The sequence below is a fragment of the Dermacentor andersoni genome, chromosome 5 (assembly GCF_023375885.2).
Source record: "Dermacentor andersoni chromosome 5, qqDerAnde1_hic_scaffold, whole genome shotgun sequence".
NCBI lineage: Eukaryota > Metazoa > Arthropoda > Arachnida > Ixodida > Ixodidae > Dermacentor > Dermacentor andersoni.
The window spans coordinates 39,456,923-39,474,759 of NC_092818.1; positions in this window are offsets into that span (position 1 = coordinate 39,456,923).

Sequence of the window (17,837 nt, forward strand, 5' to 3'; positions counted from 1 at the left end):
CTGCTCGGTCCGCCATGCAAACACCTCCCAGATTTCTCCGGCTGCTCGCTCCCAGACGCAAAGCTTTCCGTCACGCCGTCGCAACCCAGCTGACTGGTGCACAGCGGATGAGAAACCAATCTGCTTTAATCGTTCCGGTATTGGACACATCGCCCGTCATTGCCGTAACCATTGGTCGTCGCCGCCTCGGTGGTCGTCTCCGAGTCACTACCGCCAAGTACCAGACAATCGCACTTTCTCCCCCTACCCGCCGTCTAGGCACATCAACGCCGACAGTGCTCCACCAAGATCTAGCCGCTCCCCGTCTCAGCAAGGTCGTAGGTCCCGTTCGCCTCTCGTTCACCGCTCTTCGTCCCCTTCTGCAACCGGTCGCTTCTCTTCGGAAAACTAGGCGGTGCAGCTCCCGGAGGTGAAGCTGCATCTACGACCCGGCCCACAACTCCTCTGTTGACCCTGCCTACATGTGGAAACCTACTGGACATTGAAGTTGATGGTGTTCCTGTTAGATCTCTCGTTGATACAGGAGCGCAGCTTTCAGTTATGAGCGCTGCTCTACGCCGAAGTCTCAAGAAGGTTCTGACACCCGCCGTACTGGGCACTGTGCGAGTCGCCGATGGGAGTACTTCACCTGTCCTTGGAATGTGCACAGCACGTGTGACCATTGGGGGCCATTACACCGTTGTTCTATTTATCGTCCTTGAACACTGTCCACACGACCTAATTCTCGGCCTCGACTTCCTTTCCAAACACTCCGCCCGAATTGACTGCTCCGCAGGTGTTGTACAGTTGGATCTGCCGCTTCCTGCCGACGCAACAACTTGCGCTTCACACCGCTTATGTTCAGCTGAGTTTGCAAGGCTGTCTCCACAAGCGGCTACAAATGTCCTCCTGACGCCGTGTCCTCCCGTACCTGATGGCGAGTACGTCGTGTCGCCGCTTACTGACGTGGTTTTGTCGCACAATATCGCCCTGCCGAGCACTTTAGTCCGGATCTGCGAAAACTGCGCTCGCGTGCCCATCCTCAATTTTGGATTTTCGTCGCATGTGCTGCCACACGGTTTTGCCATAGCGCATACCACTCCTTTGGAAGAATTTGAGGTTTCTTCTTTGACCTGTGAATCCTTCCTCAGTCCCAACGGACCTTTGTCCCCCACTCCTCCGTCCTCGACGCCTACGGACGATGTTTCTAAGATGATCGCCCCAGACCTTCCTTCCGAGCAAACCGCAGCTCTTCTTCACCTCCTGTCATCTTATCGGGACATCTTTGATTTCGACGACCCTCCACTTGGTCCGACATCTGTTGTCACGCATCGCATCAACACCGGTGACGCCAGCCCCATTCTTAAGCGGCCGTATCGTGTCTCCGCAACAGAAAGGGCCATCCTACAAAAAGAGGTAGACAGGATGCTGGACAAGGACATCATTGAACCTTCAAGTAGCCCGTGGGCATCACCAGTTGTATTAGTAAAGAAGAAAGACAACTCGTGGCGCTTCTGCGTTGACTACCGTCACCTCAACAGAATAACAAAGAAGGATGTTTATCCCCTGCCTCGCATTGATGACGCTCTTGACTGCCTTCATGGATCCCAATATTTTTCATCAATTGACCTCCGCTCCGGCTATTGGCAGATTAGCGTCGATGAGATGGACTGCGAGAAAACCGCCTTCGTCACTCCGGATGGTCTGTGCCAATTTAAGGTCATGCCCTTTGGATTATGCAATGCGCCCGCTACATTCGAGCGCATGATGGACTCTCTCTTGCGCGGTATGAAGTGGTCTACATGCCTCTGTTACCTCGACGATGTGATTGTGTTTTCGCCGAACTTTGAGAGCCATCTGCGGCGTCTCACAACCATACTCTCCGTGTTTCGCAGGGCTGGCCTTCAGCTAAACTCCTCCAAGTGCCATTTCGGTTGCCGTGAAATTAACATGCTCGGCCATCTCGTCAATGCCGCCGGAATCCAACCTGATCCACAGAAAGTTCACGCCGTGCGAAATTTTTCTGTACCTTGTTCAACCAACGATGTCCGTAGTTTTCTGGGCTTATGCTCTTATTTCCGGCGTTTTGTGAAACATTTTGCTGACATAGCTCATCCTCTCACTGACCTTCTTAAGAAAGACGTCTCTTTCTCTTGGGGACCACTGCAGGAGGAAGCGTTCTCCACCCTCATTGAGCGGCTTACAACTTCCCCAATTCTGTCACACTTTGACCCTTCTGCACCCAGTGAAGTACGAACTGACGCGAGTGGTCATGGCATCGGCGCTGTCCTCGCTCAGCGTCAGCAGGGCCAAGACCGTGTCATCGCTTACGCTAGCCGCGTTCTTTCCACGCCCGAGCGAAATTACTCCATTACTTAGAGAGAATGTCTCGCGCTCGTATGGGCGGTCGCGAAATTTCGGCCCTACCTTTTCGGTCGGCGCTTCTGCGTCGTAACCGATCATCATGCCCTCTGCTGGCTCTCCTCTTTGAAGGACCCCACTGGATGACTTGCACGTTGGGCCTTGCGTCTACAAGAATATACATTTTCTATTATGTATAAATCAGGGCGCCTGCATAAAGACGCTGACTGCCTGTCCCGCAATCCAGTGGATCCACCGGACGGTACTGATGCAGACTCGGACATCAGTGTTCTATCCCTCTACGGCTTCCTCCATATTGGCGACGAGCAGCGCAAAGATCCTGTTCTTCGAACGCTTATGGAACGCCTAAGCTCCTCGCCCAATGACCCGTCCCTCCGGATGTTCACCTTCAGCGATGGAACTTTATACCGTCGTAGCGTTCGTCCTGACGGCCCGGAGCTCCTCCTAGTCGCTCCCAAGCACCTTCGACTAGCCGTGCTCCAGCAACTTCACGACGCTCCTACTGCTGGACATCTGGGCATCACTCGAACATACGACCGCCTGCGGCGACACTTCTTCTGGCCCGGCATTTATCGCTCTGTGCGCCGTTAGGTCACTTCTTGCGACCTGTGTCAGCGCCGGAAGACGCCTGCTATGCCTCCCACTGGTTTGCTGCAACCAATTGACACCCCTACGGAGCCCTTCTTCCGTGTGGGCCTAGACCTCCTTGGCCCCTTTCCAATTTCCATCAAAGGAAACAAATGGATTGCTGTGGCAACCGATTATGCCACGAGATATGCCATCGCACGAGCGCTACCAACCAGCTGCGCTACAGATGTCGCCGACTTCTTACTATAAGACATCATCCTGCACCACGGCGCCCCTCACCAGTTGCTGACGGATCGCGGCCGCTACTTTCTATCGAAGGCCGTCGATGATCTGCTCCGCTCCTGTTCTACACAACTCCAGCTTGCTACCACGTACCACCCTCAAACGAACGGCCTCACCGAGCGACTCAACCGCACGCTAACTGAAATGGTGGCCATGTACGTTTCCGACGATCACCGCGACTGGGATGTCGCTTTACCATATATCACTTTCGCATACAACTCGTCCCGTCACGATACTGCCGGATTTTCACCATTTTACCTGTTGTATGGCCGCGACCCCACCTTGCCCTTTGACACGTTGCTACCTTCCGCAGTACAATCACCCAGCACTGATTACGCTCGCGATGCTATTGACTTAGCCGCCCAGGCCCGAGAAGTCGCCCGTCATCGCCTCACAGTCTCGCAAGCTTCTCAAAAACGACGCTACGACCTTCGGCACCGAGACTCCCATTTTTCACCTGGTTCCCTTGTCCTTCTCTGGACGCCTTCACGTCGCGTCGGCTTGTCCGAAAAACTACTTTCCCGTTATTCTGGACCGTACCAGATCTTACGCCAACTGTCCGACGTGACATACGAGATCGCCCCAGTCGGTCAGCCTTCAGTGCATTCCGACGTCACCAGCGATGTTGTTCACGTCGCCAGGCTGAAGCCCTATGTCCCCCCAATAAGTGAGGCTCCATAACTTGCACCGGGACGGCGCTACTCCACCGGGCGGGTGATGTTACGGTGAAGTGAAGGAAGAAGTTGGATTGGTCGAGAGGAAGACGAAGTCTGGCACTTGCCTGAACGCCATTAACCTCACTTGTAAATATACATTATTTTACATTCGTGGGCCTGCTTTCTTCCTGCAATAATATATATATTCAGGGTGTTTCTGCTAACTTTAGGCCGAGTGTACACTCTATGCCCTCTATGACGACGCGACTAAATGGATGTTGCTCCCTTTGGTATGTAGCGTGTCGCGCTATTTCTATATATTGCCTAATTAGCTAATTAGTCAAGGATAATTACCCACTTCTGAAGGAAGGAAGTTAGGAAAGAAATTCCAATTAGAAAGTTGCAGAGCAGTTGGCAACACGTCCGAATAAACAGTTTCTGTCTTTCTATCTGTTAACTATTAGTGTTTTTCAGCTTACTGCGGATGCTCGCGAAATACAAAAAGCACCACGTGACATGCCCGCCTGCGAGTCGTGATTGCACTGCTCCTAAGCCTTCTGCGCACAAACGAAAACATACCAATTAGCTGGTGTGAACACCCGTCTGGTTATCGCCATCATGAACCGCAGCGAGGGAAGCACGTCGCTGGCGTCAATACCACAGCCAACGCCATCGTCACTGCCCTGTCGCCTTTTAAGCGGCAACACACCCTGCTCCATGGTATGCTCGTTTGGGAGCGCTGCAAGCACAGCGCGCAAGCGGGTATGTCAGGTGATATTTTTTGAATTTCTCGGGCATCCGCAGTAAGCTGAAAAACACTAGCACTTAATAGATAGAAAGTTAGAAATTACCTAATCGGACGTTATGCAACGTGCTCTAGAACTTTCTAATTGGAATTTTTCGCCTAAATTTGTTCATTTAGAATGGCTAATTTTCTTGACTAATTAACTACTTAGGAAAAATAAAAGAATAGCGTGACACGTACAAGAGTGAGCAACCTGCATTTGGTCTTATGGTGCATCGGCATATTTTTAAACTCTGAGTAAAGTTAGCTGAAACACGTGTATATACGTCTATGGTTCAAGTAACGTGAAACAACACCCTGTATATATGCAATGGTGATCAAGTGATCAGTAAAGCAACATATATGTGCAAAAGACGCACACATACATATGTGCGTGTGTTTTTCACATGTACTTCGAAACTCAATATTGCTCGCTACTCAGTGTTATTCAACAATGAGTTAACAGCATTTAGTCAACGACTTTGTTGTTGGAAACTACTCAACAATGGTTCAATACTCAATACTTTTCAACAATATGTCAAGAGAATTTATTCAACGACTTTATTGTTGAAAACTACTCAACATTGGCTCAATACTCAATATTATTCAACAATATATCAACAGAATTTAGTCAGCGACTTTATTGTTGTAAACTGCTCAACAATGGCTCAATCATAGTCAATATTATTCAACGATATATCAACAGAATTTAGTCAACGAGTTTATTGTTGGAAACTGCTCAAAAATGGCTCAATAATAGTCAATACTATTCAACAATATATCAAGAGAATTTAGTCAATGACTTTATTGTTGAAAACTACTCAACAATGGCTCAATAATACTCAATGCTATTCAACACTATACCAACAGAATTTAGTCAACGACTTTTTTGTTGTGAACTGCCCAACAACTTTACTGTTGAATTATTGCTCTGTGGTTTCAATAATTGTTGAGGTATTGTTGAAAGGCTATTGAGTCAACAGTTCGTCAACAATATGCCAACAACATTTCAACAGTCATTTTCATAAGGGTTGTTAGCGCACAGCAATTTGGGCGCTGCCGCTACTGCCAAGTAATCGTTGGTCAGTCGGTTCCTCTATTTATATCTGCAACTGCTGATGAAGGGGCGAATGGAAGTGCAGTGCTCACGTTACGACATATCACCGACGTGATCGCTTTCAGATGATTTTTGCGATGAGGAGAGCCACGGCGAATCGCACAGACTACGGAATCTCGGCCCAGCCAAGCAACCGGCGTGCAAGCAAGCCTGCGTGTCCGAAGAATACGTCTTGTTAGCGCGCTTAAATCTGGGCGCCCGCGTTACTGCCAGGTGATCGTTGGGCAGTCGGTTCCTAGAGTTATATACGCAGCAACGGATGAGGGGCCAATGGGAGTGCAGGTATCACGTTACGGCACGTCACCAGCATGATCCCTTTGAGACGATCTTTGCGATGAAGAAAGCCACAGTGAATCGCGCAGACAGCAGAATGTCGGCCCAATGAAGGCAACCGGCGTGGAGGAAAACCTGCGTGTGTGAAGGATACGTGTTGTTAGCGTGCTGCAGTCCTGGCGCTTCCACTGTTGCCAAATAATCGTTGGTCAATCAGTTCCTGAATTTCTATCCGCAGCAGCTGATGAGGGGCCAATGGGAGGGCAGGGCTCACGTTACGGCATATCAGCGGCGTGATTGCTCTCAGATGATCTTTGCGATGAAGACAGCCACGGCAAATTGCACAGACAGCGGAATCTCGGCCCAACGAAGGCAGCCGGCCTGCAGGGAAACTTGCATGTGCGAAGAATAGATCTTGTTAGCGCGCTGCAGTCTGGACGCTGCCCCTGCTGCCAAATAACCGTTAGTCAGGGTGCCTCTGCATTTATTGGAAGTTTCGCGAATGTTCTCGGTGATTCTATCCTGGTCTGTTGTCACTCAACTTTGCGCAGTCTGGTTCTATGCGCTGCTAGAATTGTGTAGCACTTTCCGGATCACACGCGGGCACCAGCGATTGGGCTGAAACCTTCAATGACTTATGCATGAAAGCCGACGAGTTTGACACACAGAATAGATTTTGAGGTTGGCTGTCTTTGTTCGCTGCTATTATTGTACCTTGAGCATTAATTGCTTTTGTGGGCAGAGGTTCGCCCAATAGAAAGTTAGTATTGTCATGCATAGCTTGGGTGGCCCTTCCTTAGCCGTCACTACCATGTGATACCCGGTGCAAGTGCTAGTGCGTTCATCCACCGAATGGCCCCGCAAAGCCGCGATACGAACCCGAAAGCCAAGGACCCCACCAACGCTTCCAGAAACAGGAAGCAACAAGAAATGGTGCGGAACGACGGACCCCTACCTGAAAAAACCAGGAAATGCAGAGCAATGACAACAGCTACAATGGCAGCCCCAGTGTTGCAAAAAGCAATCCGGTGGCAGCATGCAGCCCAGGAAGCCAGCGACATCGCGCGGATCAACACTTGAGGATTCGCAAAGCTGGCTGGAAACTTGTGAAATGGTTTCTTCATTTTACAACCGGAAAAGTGTCAATAAGCTGCACCATGGCTTTATCGCACTGGAAGTCGCCGCCACGAGGAGATTCGAGAATCGAGACACGACCTTAACTTGCGACCGGAAAGCAAGGCCTAGCTCTACCGGAAGCCCGAGTGCAGCAGCCCGCTAAGACCATAGGCATCTTTACAGGAGAAATGACCCGTCTTTTCCGGCACGGTGACCGACAAGTGTCAGAGAAGAGAAAGATCCGCATACTGATGCGGGACATCGAGCAAGAACCTTTTACCGGACGGCTCTGTGATCTGCAGAAGACCATAGTTGAGTTTTTGGATGAGGCAACAATGATCGAGAAAACCCTGAAAATGCTATCCGAAGGCCATATCAAACTTTGAAGTGCCATTTGAACTTTACGACAAGACTGTAGTGAAACGCAAGGGCTACAATATGTCGCGAGAGAAGAAACGTTAGTTCTAGGAAGAAATACAGACGATGCTTGACGCTGGTGTTATGCACCCATATACCTCTGCCTTCGCTTCTCCGATTATCATTGCTTTTAAAGGAAATGGAACGTTTCGTCTCTGTACTGACTACTGGGAAGTCAACAAACCGACTGCCTCATTCCCCTTTCCAATGCTACTTATCGGAGAGATCATCAATGAAACCGGGGGCTGTAAAATCTTTTTCTCCCTTCGACCTGGGTGAAGGCTTCTGGCAAGTGCCACTGTCAGAGAATACTAGAACATTTTTCATCTTCGTTACTCCATTCGGTATACACGAATATAAAAGACTACTATTTGGTTCAAAGAACTGAATCGCATGGCTTCAGAAGATGATGAACAATGTCTAAAACCAAATATCAGAATTTGTTGCAATGTTTACACTGATGACATCATTTTGTGTTCTAGGTCTGAGCAGCAGCACACCAAACACCTGGCGAAGATCTTACAAGCATGTAGCCATGCTGACCTGAAAATAACTGAAAAAAAATATTGATTCCTTTCAGCGAAAGTCCTTTACCTAGGTAGAGTGTTCGAAACTGCTACCAAAAGTACGAAAGAAGAGTCTGTACATCAGATTTGCGCACTTAGGAAATTGCATGACCTTCATTCGCTGCGAATTATCCTTCGACTAGCAGGCCGCATAAAGGGCTTTCATTAGGCTTTTTACAAAGATGACAAAGTGCCTGACTGAGCTGACAGAAAAGGATGTTCATTTTATTTAGTCCAATGTTTGTGAAGTAGTCTATTAAGAACTAGTGCGCCACATCTTGTCCGAGCCATTACCAATTATGACTTCTGCCTGCGATTAGAAATGAACAGAGATGCATCAAATTATGCTACAGGGGTAGTGCTGTACTACAGGGATTGCAGTTCTCCACTAAATCAACAACTTGGAGTCGTAGGGTACCATTCCTACGTCTTTAACACTTCTCAGCTCAACTAATATACGACGGAGAAAGAGGCCGTTGCCGTCCTCATGGCAGTTAGGTAGTTTAGTTAGTAAATAGACGGCAGAACATTTAAACTGCATACGGGCCATCAGGCTCTCACCTATCTCGTCAGTCTGTCGGAGCCAAGACGAAAGCTGCTATACTGGATAAATGAACTGCAGCAGTTTGATTTCGCGGTAATCGACCGGGCAGGTAGCGTGGCCAAGTGGTTTACGGATGCAGGTGCGCTACCCAGATTGGCGACCGAAGTTACAAATGAAGTGTTAAAGATGACAAAACTATGGGAAGGATGCGAAAATCTACAGTTTGCAAGTGGAAGGTTCGTGGTGCCGGAGACTCTCGTTCCGAAAGTGCTCGACATGTGCCATGACACTCCCGACTCTAGCAATCGTGATGGTTTCTGGCGAACCTATAATAAGCTTCTGCAGAGGTTCACGTGGAAGAATATGAAGAAAGATGTAGACAAATATGTTCAGTCATATCACTCATGCCAGGTCAATTAGGCAATGAAACGGCCATAGCCGGACGAGCTCGTATTAGCGCTTCACTCGGACGTATCATTCGAAGTAGTGCATGTGGTGGTGGCGGTGACAAACTTTATTGGACTTTGCCGAGTTGAAAAAAAAAAGAGTGAAGGTGCACAGTAATTTCTAGTGGCAATCGACCAATGCACAAGATCGTAGGTGCATGCCATGAAAAAGAAGATAAAAATAGTGCTTTTGCCCTTCTTGACCAAGCAATGTTTTCGATTTGAAGGTCTTGTCTTAGTCTCTGACAAATGACGCCCATTCACAAGAAAATTTTCAGCAGTGGGCAGACAGTCGCGGGGTTGTGCTGCGGTGCTGCTCTCCGTATCACCCCCAAGCCAATGGATTGGCTGAGAGTTATACTTGATATAAAGCAGTTTATGTCCATGTACCCAAATTTTCGAGGAGTATGGGAACGCTGTTTAGAAGCAGCCGTTCCCCACCATACCACTACACATACCAAAAGTCATGGATGTAGCTCCCATTTCACCACGCAGGGTGAACTGCCAAGACTGTGCGCCGACCAGGAGGCTGGAATTTCTGACAAACTGAACTTTGTGTGGCGATATAGGGGCTACAATCCTGCGTGGCGATATGGTGGCTACATCATCTGAACGAACAAAACCACCGAGGAGCGCAGGAGGTATCGCTAAGCGATGAAATGCCAGGTCGCCAGAGGCATCATAGACATATTTTTCATATTAAAGTAAACGACTTGGATACTAATAAACAAGTAACCTTCATGATACTAACCTTCATGTTGGAGCGCTTTGGCCTCAAGCGTTTCACCTATGCCACCACACCCACCGTTCGTCAACGATCATGCATCGGCTTCCGAAAGAACAATAACAGAGTGAAAGTGCAACCACTTGCCGTGTACCGCAGTGATCACAAGGCAATGGTTACAATTATCCTGAATTAAATTATGACAGGCGGGATGTTTGAGTAAATATCTCTTTATTAGCCCAATACTAAACTCATAATTGTCAAATTCAACATAAGAAATCCGCAACAAAGTAAAACCCCAACATTGCAAAACCAACCATAGTGCCAACTTCCCTCTTCACAGGGAGGAAGGGCTCTGAATTTTCGAATAACTATTGAGGGTAGCTTCAGCTTGGGACTTCGTTCCAAAATAAATGAACAAGAAAAAATCACTTTCTTCGCCATGGAGTGCACGAAATATGGTGAAATTTACGGCACCTAAAAGAAAAGGTTGACATTCTGTTACCTAAAAAAAAAACGTTTTTCAGTCTATCAGTTTATTTTATAAGAGCTGTTACAATTTGCAATATAAAAATAGAAGCATAATAATTTAAATTTTGTAAATGAATAAAAAAAAGAAGCGACGTCACATAGTTTTATGAGTTGCACTTAAAATACCTAATTCGGGCCAAGGTAATGTATTGTACGACGCTCTAAAACATACCACTCATTTTGAGTACGGCTTTCTATATACCTTTAAAAATTCTACCTGTTCCATGAACGTTGTAAAAATGTATATTTGATCCGGTTCGCTTATGATGTTCTAACAGAAGCAATTTTAAGAACAGCGATATAAGTTTCTCGTTCGCAGTTTCTAGTTCAATCAATCAGTTATTGATGTGTAAACACCGTGCTCCCATTTTTTTAGGCCTGCTGATTTTCGGCAATCTTTGTGAGAGGTGTGACCTCCTGTATAAAACAATTATGTTTTTTTATTCGCTGTATTTAAAGTTATCTCTCAAAAGCTCTTAATTTCATACAAATAAGTCCAGCATTTATCTTATCAAAGTTTTGTGCGTTCTACAGCTGTACTTTGCATGAATAGGGAAACCTGAGTTGCCCTCGATAGCTAAAACTGAAGCATGTTCTTAACCGGGTCGTTTATGAATAGAGTTGGGCTGCCGCAACATTGTTTGAGTACAAATTATTCGAAGTAAATGCGTGCACATTGTGCAATCGAACGTCACTTTTTATGTTGTTGCTTGGTTCAAGCATTAGTTCAATCAGTGCGAGGGCTGCGCGAACCACACTCACCATAGTGCATTAATTATGGGGCTTCAGAGTGACAGACGTAGAATAATTGCTCTAAAGTTAGTGTTACGACTGTAAAGCTTGCTTCGTTATTCGTCACTTTCAAGGGAGACACACCTCGTTATTGTGATTGTGCGCCTGACATGAGCAGTCCATTTTCAAATCTACGCGAGCATAACAGTGTACACACACACACAGACATATATATATATATATATATATATATATATATATATATATATATATATATATATATATATATATATATATATATATATATATCTGTGTGTGTGCGTGTGTGTGGCAACAAAAAAGCGTACTGGCTCTGTTGGTATAGCACACTATAATAAACCTGATATACGTGTAAAACTGTGCTCTTTTACTTCCAAACGTTTCCGCTGGTGGGCCAGCCATCATCAGGGGGACTTGACGAAGCGTTGCCCATAAGCAAGTACGTCTGACAGTAAAAAAAATGACGTGTTCCTACCTACTTCGTGTTTACTTTTTGATGGTATATATATATATATATATATATATATATATATATATATATATATATATATATATATATATATATATATATATATATATATATATATATATATATCACAACAAGCCAACAACCAAGGACAACAGAGCGGATATTAGTTGCACAAACTATTTGAAATAAACAAATTAAAAGGTAATGAAATTAAAACTCGATGACAAAACAACTTGCCGCAAGTGGGGAACAATCCCAGGTCTTCGAATTTGGCGTGCGATGCTTTACCAATTGAGCTACTGCGGCACCGTCTTCCCATTCACTTTCTGGGGTATTTATGTGTTGCTACTAAAACTAAACCTGGGAGTGTTACATAGCGCCACCACTCGCAAACCATGGCGGCTGATGTGAGTGAGTAAGTGAATAAACTTTATTGCAGGTCCGGCAAGGACGCGAACTCGTCGCGCACCCGGCTAGTGCCACCGCGGGACCGGCAGGTCTAGCCTACGGGCCCGGTCGCGGGCACGCCGGACGGCCAGGGTTTGCTTTTCTAGAGCGGGGCTACGCAGAAGCGAGTCCCACTTCTCCTTGATGAATATGGGGTATGTCGACCCGCACTCCCAGAGCATGTGAGGTAGAGTGTAGGTCTGGCCACAGGACGGGCAGGCATCGTCAGGATACACGCCGGGGTAAGCCTCGTGGAGAGCGAACAGACACGGATATGAGCTGGTCTGTTGAAGCCTAAGCGAAACGGCTTGCGCCCTATTCATCTTGGGGTGAAGGGGTGGAAAGACCCTTCTGGACATGTAGAAATATTTAATAATCTCGTTGTCAGTAGCGGGAACGTCCCTGTGACCATAGAGAAGGGGGGAGTAAGTGCTCCTTATAGAGGAAGCGTGGTCGGTGAGGTCATGCGCAGCCTCGTGGGTAGACTCATTCAGGTTCGTGGGAGCACCCTCGACCGATCCTACGTGAGCGGGAAACCAGTGAATTGAATGGTTTGTGAGAGCATGTGGACTCGAGCCGCTAAGAAGACGAACAGCTACCTTGGCGATGCAACCTTTCTGAAAAGCCCTAACTGCCGTTTTCGAACCACTATAGATTTCGGACCCACGACCGTCTAGCAGGGCAAGGGCGATGGCGACTTGCTTGGTGAATCCGCGATCTGAAGTGCGAATCGAGGCGCTATTGGGAATCGTTCCGCTCGAGTCGACCACAACGACGGCAAAGGTATTCCCGTCACTGTACTCCACGGCGTCGACGAAGCTTGCTTTAATGTCGTGTTGCTTGATCTGTTTGAGGATGGCTGCTGCTCTGGCATTGCGTCTGCCCTCGTTGTGGACGGGATGGATGTTTCGGGGCACAGGGGCCACTACGAACTTGTCTCGAATGCACCTAGGGATCGGGGTACTGACAATCGGGAATCCCGCAGAGTGGTAACCCAGCTCCTCGAGGATGCGTTTACCTGCCGCTGTCTAAGTCAGGCGACTGAGTTGCGCGCGTTCTTGGACTTCGGCAATCTCCTCGGCGGTGTTATGTACCCCCAGCTGCAAGAGATCCTCGGTATGGGTCCTGATGGGTAGCCCAAGAGCCCTCTTGACTATATTGCGGATAAGAACGTTGAGCTTGTCTAAGAACGTTGAGCTTGTCTTGCGGATAAGAACGTTGAGCCAGTTGTGCATAAAAATCGTTTACGTGAAGTGGCAGAGTACGAAGCCTGAGAAGATTGTTTTCCTTCATTCTTCGATGCTGGTTTGCGATTCTGCGAACGAGGCGGAAAGCGTTGTATGTCTGCGATGATCTTGCGGAGAGCAGTTCTGTTCCCGCCGTTGAATTCGACAAACATGCCCAGGACCCGAATAACGGCGACCCTGGGTATCATCCCCCCGTCAAAAGTGCGAAGTCTGATGCTGCTTTCGGAGACTGGCTTCCAATCTTTGGGTCTGCCTCCCTTCTCTTTTCTGTAAATTAGGAGCTCCGACTTGGCGGGGGAGCATGGAAGTCCGGTGGGGCGGAGATACTCCTCGATCACGTCGATCGCCTCTTGCATGTCTTCTTCGACTCTGCCCTCGCAGCCGTGGGAGCACCGTATAGTGATCTCATCTGCGTAGATGGTGTGCTTGACGTCCTTGACGCGCGCCAACCTCTCGGAAAGACCAATCATACAGATGTTAAGCAGTGTTGGGGAGATGACGGTGCCCTGAGGAGTGCCCCGCCCTCTGAGGGGCACATCTTCGGAGCGGAAGCCTCCAATGCGAAGCTTGGCCTTCCTGTCAGTTAGAAAAGAGCTGACGTAGCTGTGTAATCTGGAACCGAGACCCAGGTCTGAAATGGTCTTGACGATGAAGGTGTGGAGCACGTTGTCGGAAGCCTTCTTGAGGTCCAGACCGAGCAGAACCTTGACGTCTCTGGACCGGCCATCCACAATCTGAGGCTTGATTAGCTTCATGGCATCCTGCGTTGAGAGTCCGGGGCGGAAGACGATGATGTTGTATGTGTCAACCTCGTTGTCTTCGAGGTACCCGTTAAGCCTGTTCAGGACGACGCGCTCCATGACCTTGCCGACGCAGGAGGTCGGAGAAATCGGCCTCAAGATGTCGATGTTCGGGGGGCCTTGCCGGGCTTTGGAATGAGCTCCGTGCAGGCCGTCGTCCATTCTGCAGGTACAATGCAGCTCTTCCAGGACTCGTTTATCTTCTCGGTCAGAAAGACAATCGACGTGTCGTCGAGGTTTCTCAGCATTCGACTGGTGACTCCGTCCGGACCCGGCGCAGACTTGCGGTTGAGCGCGAAGATTGCCTGTCTGACCTCGGCAATGAAGAAGTCTTCGTCCAGCTCGGGGCGTGGAGGGCCTCGGTAGTCCGGGAGTTGGGTTGAAGGATCTTCGTCACGACGGACAGGCAGGTACTTCTGTATGAGTTTTGCGACGAGTTCATCGACCGTGTGAGACCTGGTGGCTTCGTGAAGGGCCTGGGCCAACGTATGTCTTTGATTTGACTTCGAGCCACTTTTGTCGAGAAGGTGCTTCAGCATACCCCAGGATTTGCCATTGCGCATCTGTCCGTCGATAGAATCGTAGAGCTCGTCCCACTGCTGCTGGCATAGCGCCTTGCAGTGGTCATCGATGACCTTGTTGAGCTCCGAAATCTTCTTTCGGAGTCTGAGATTGAGCCTTTGACCGTTCCATTGGCGCAGCAGGGCGGTTTTGGCCTCGATCAGGTGGGCAAGTCTGCTGTCTATCCGCTCGACTTCGAGATCTGTTTACACTTTCTTGGTGGCCACGGAAGCATCGTTCCGGATGCCTTCACACCATTCTTCGAGAGTGGCGGCTGCCCTGGCTCTCCCGCGTTCTTCACGAATCTTGGAAAAATGGTCCCAATCCATGAACGTGAATTCCTTGACCCTACTCCGAGACATCCTTTCTGTCGCAGGCGTCACAATGACGCGATGTTTTTGGGTGAAGGTAACTGGTCAAAAAACCCACACGTGCTACCTAAAGGCATCTATGCTGCAGGATTCGAGACCCTCGTTATGTAATGAATGAGAAGAAAGGTGGTTAACCGAGGTGCCTGATTATTATTAACCATATCATACAAAGCCAACAGCCAAAGACACCAAGGAGAACACAGGAGAAATTATATTTGTACCGACTAATTTAAATGAAGAATTTGTAAAATGATGAAATTGAAACTATACAAAAACATGTCGCAGCTGGAGAACGATCCCAAGTCTTCGCATTACGCGTGCGGTGCTCGACCAATTCAGCTATCGCGGCGTCGTCTTCCCATCAACTTTCTGGGGTATTCACGTGTTACGTCGAGAAATAATCCTGGGAGTGCTAGCCAGCGCCACCGCTCACAAAACATGGCGGCGGATGTGGAACATCCGTTCTGCAGCAGGCGTCACCATTCCACGATATATATATATATATATATATATATATATATATATATATATATATATACAGTAAAATGTCGTTCCATGTGATTCCTTTATTTAAGAGCAGAAGCCCGAGGCAGGACTGAAACACCCCGAAAGCCAGAAGATGATGATGAGTCGTATGTACAGATGACGAAGACGATATGCACTAACAGCTAACACACACGAATATGAGTCATTTGTACAAATTACGACGACGATATGCACAAATAGCTCTCACGCAAGATCACGAATCGTATGTCCAAATTAGGAAGAAGACATACACTAATAGCCCTCACAAAAGATGATGAGTCGTATGTACAGATGACGACGACGATAGGCACAAATAGCTATCACATAAGATTATGAGTGGTATCGACAGATAGCGAAACTATATGCACTAAAGTACTCACACAAGATGATGAATCGTTTGTACAGATGAGGAAGACGATATGCATAAATAGCTATCACACAAGATTATGAGTCGTATGTACAGATGACGAAGACGATATGTACTAATAACCCTCAGACAATATGAGTCATTTGTACAGATGACGAAGACGATATGCACAAACAGCGTTCAAACTGAATTCCCCCCTCACTTCACGAAAGCAGTCAACAAGACAGCAAGCTAGAAAGTCTAGGTACGGCGAATGTGTGGTTTCAGGCGAGAGACGTGAACGATTTCTCCAGTGCCATGGCGGCGGTCAGCTGCCGAGCTGTCATGAGTGACGCCGAAGTTCTATGCAAAACTTTGTATGGGCCGAGATAACAATGAATAAATTTTTCAAAGAGCCTCTGTGCACGAACAGGTGCCCACAAACATCTTCGTCACCTGTGTGGAGTGAAGGAAGGTGAGACGTAGCATCATAGCGAACTTTCATTTTGTCCTGCATGGTAGCAGTGTTGGCTTGGGTAATTCTATGGCAGCGGCCGATGCGAGCAGCGAATTATTCTCGAAGGGATGCGGATGTAGCAAAAGGGGCCGAAAGGAATATAGTGTCCAAGACGAAAGGCACTTCAGGACCATACAGGAGGAGGAAGGGACTGTAATTAGTTGTGCATTGGATAGTAGTACTTTAACCAAATGTCAGAAAAGGTAGAATGGTGTTCCAGTTTGTATGATTGTGTCGAACATCTATAGAGAAAATGTCAGACAAAATTCGATGAGAATGCTCTGTGAGACCATTTGTTCGCTGATGGTACGCTGATGTCGTCTTATGGCCGTGTCAGATGCCTGGAGGATTCCACGACGAAGCACATTCTAAACTATGACCTTTCTACGCTCGCTCACGAGAACACACGGTGCGCCGTGCACCAAAAACGAGGCGACTTCATAGGTAGTCACAAAGCGAAGTGTTGCTGTCTGAGCGTACCATGTTAGATTGTCCACTGAGGTAACATTTCAGCCGTGTCCAGCGGGCGTGACTGGGAAGGGTCCGTATGAGTCGATGCCCACGAATTCAAAGAGGCTGGTCTGGGATCGTAGAGGCCGCAGACGACCAGCTGGAAGGTATGTCGAGCGTTTTTTGAGTTGACAGGATGCGCAGGAGTGAATTCATTTGGCGACAGAGATGAAAACGCCCGGCTAGAAACAGAGCGTTGTGATGTTGTCGTAGGTCTTGTGAAAGTCTATGTGGCCAGCCGTCACGTTTTAGTGAAATGCTTCTAGAACTTGGGTTCGAAGTCAATGCGGTATGACTGGCACCCATTGGTTAGGGAAGTATGGTAAATTAATCTCAATAACACGCCACCTTGAAGTTTAAAACATGAAAGGTTTCGTCTTAAGCGAGTGTTGGGGGGTTGTGCTAATACTTTCCGCGCATAGAAATTAGACCACGTGGGAAATTATTCAGCCCTTCTATATCAGGAAAAAGGGTCGCGTTGTGTAAACATGCTATCATTAAATTTGTATGACATTTAATTAGAATTTTGATCCGCCTCATAATGTCGCATTAAATTACAGGGTTTTGCGTTTTTTGCCTGCAGACTGATAGTGACGCCATCGATGGAACAGCATGGGGCTATGGGTTGTGTACATAAGTTTGTGTATGCCTTCGAATAAAGTTACTTGTGAGTTCAGCGCTGTCCTGTGTGTTTAAGCCAGTGAGTCGGTCGATGAGCCTACGCCAGTATGGATCAGTACTTTGGATCTAGACAAGATCAGTAGACGGAAGAAACTCAGCTGAGGCAACCGACTGTAGCAGGCTTCTGAGCGTGGGCTTGGACATTTGGCTTCATGGTGATGTGCAGACCGAATGTGATGCATGGGCG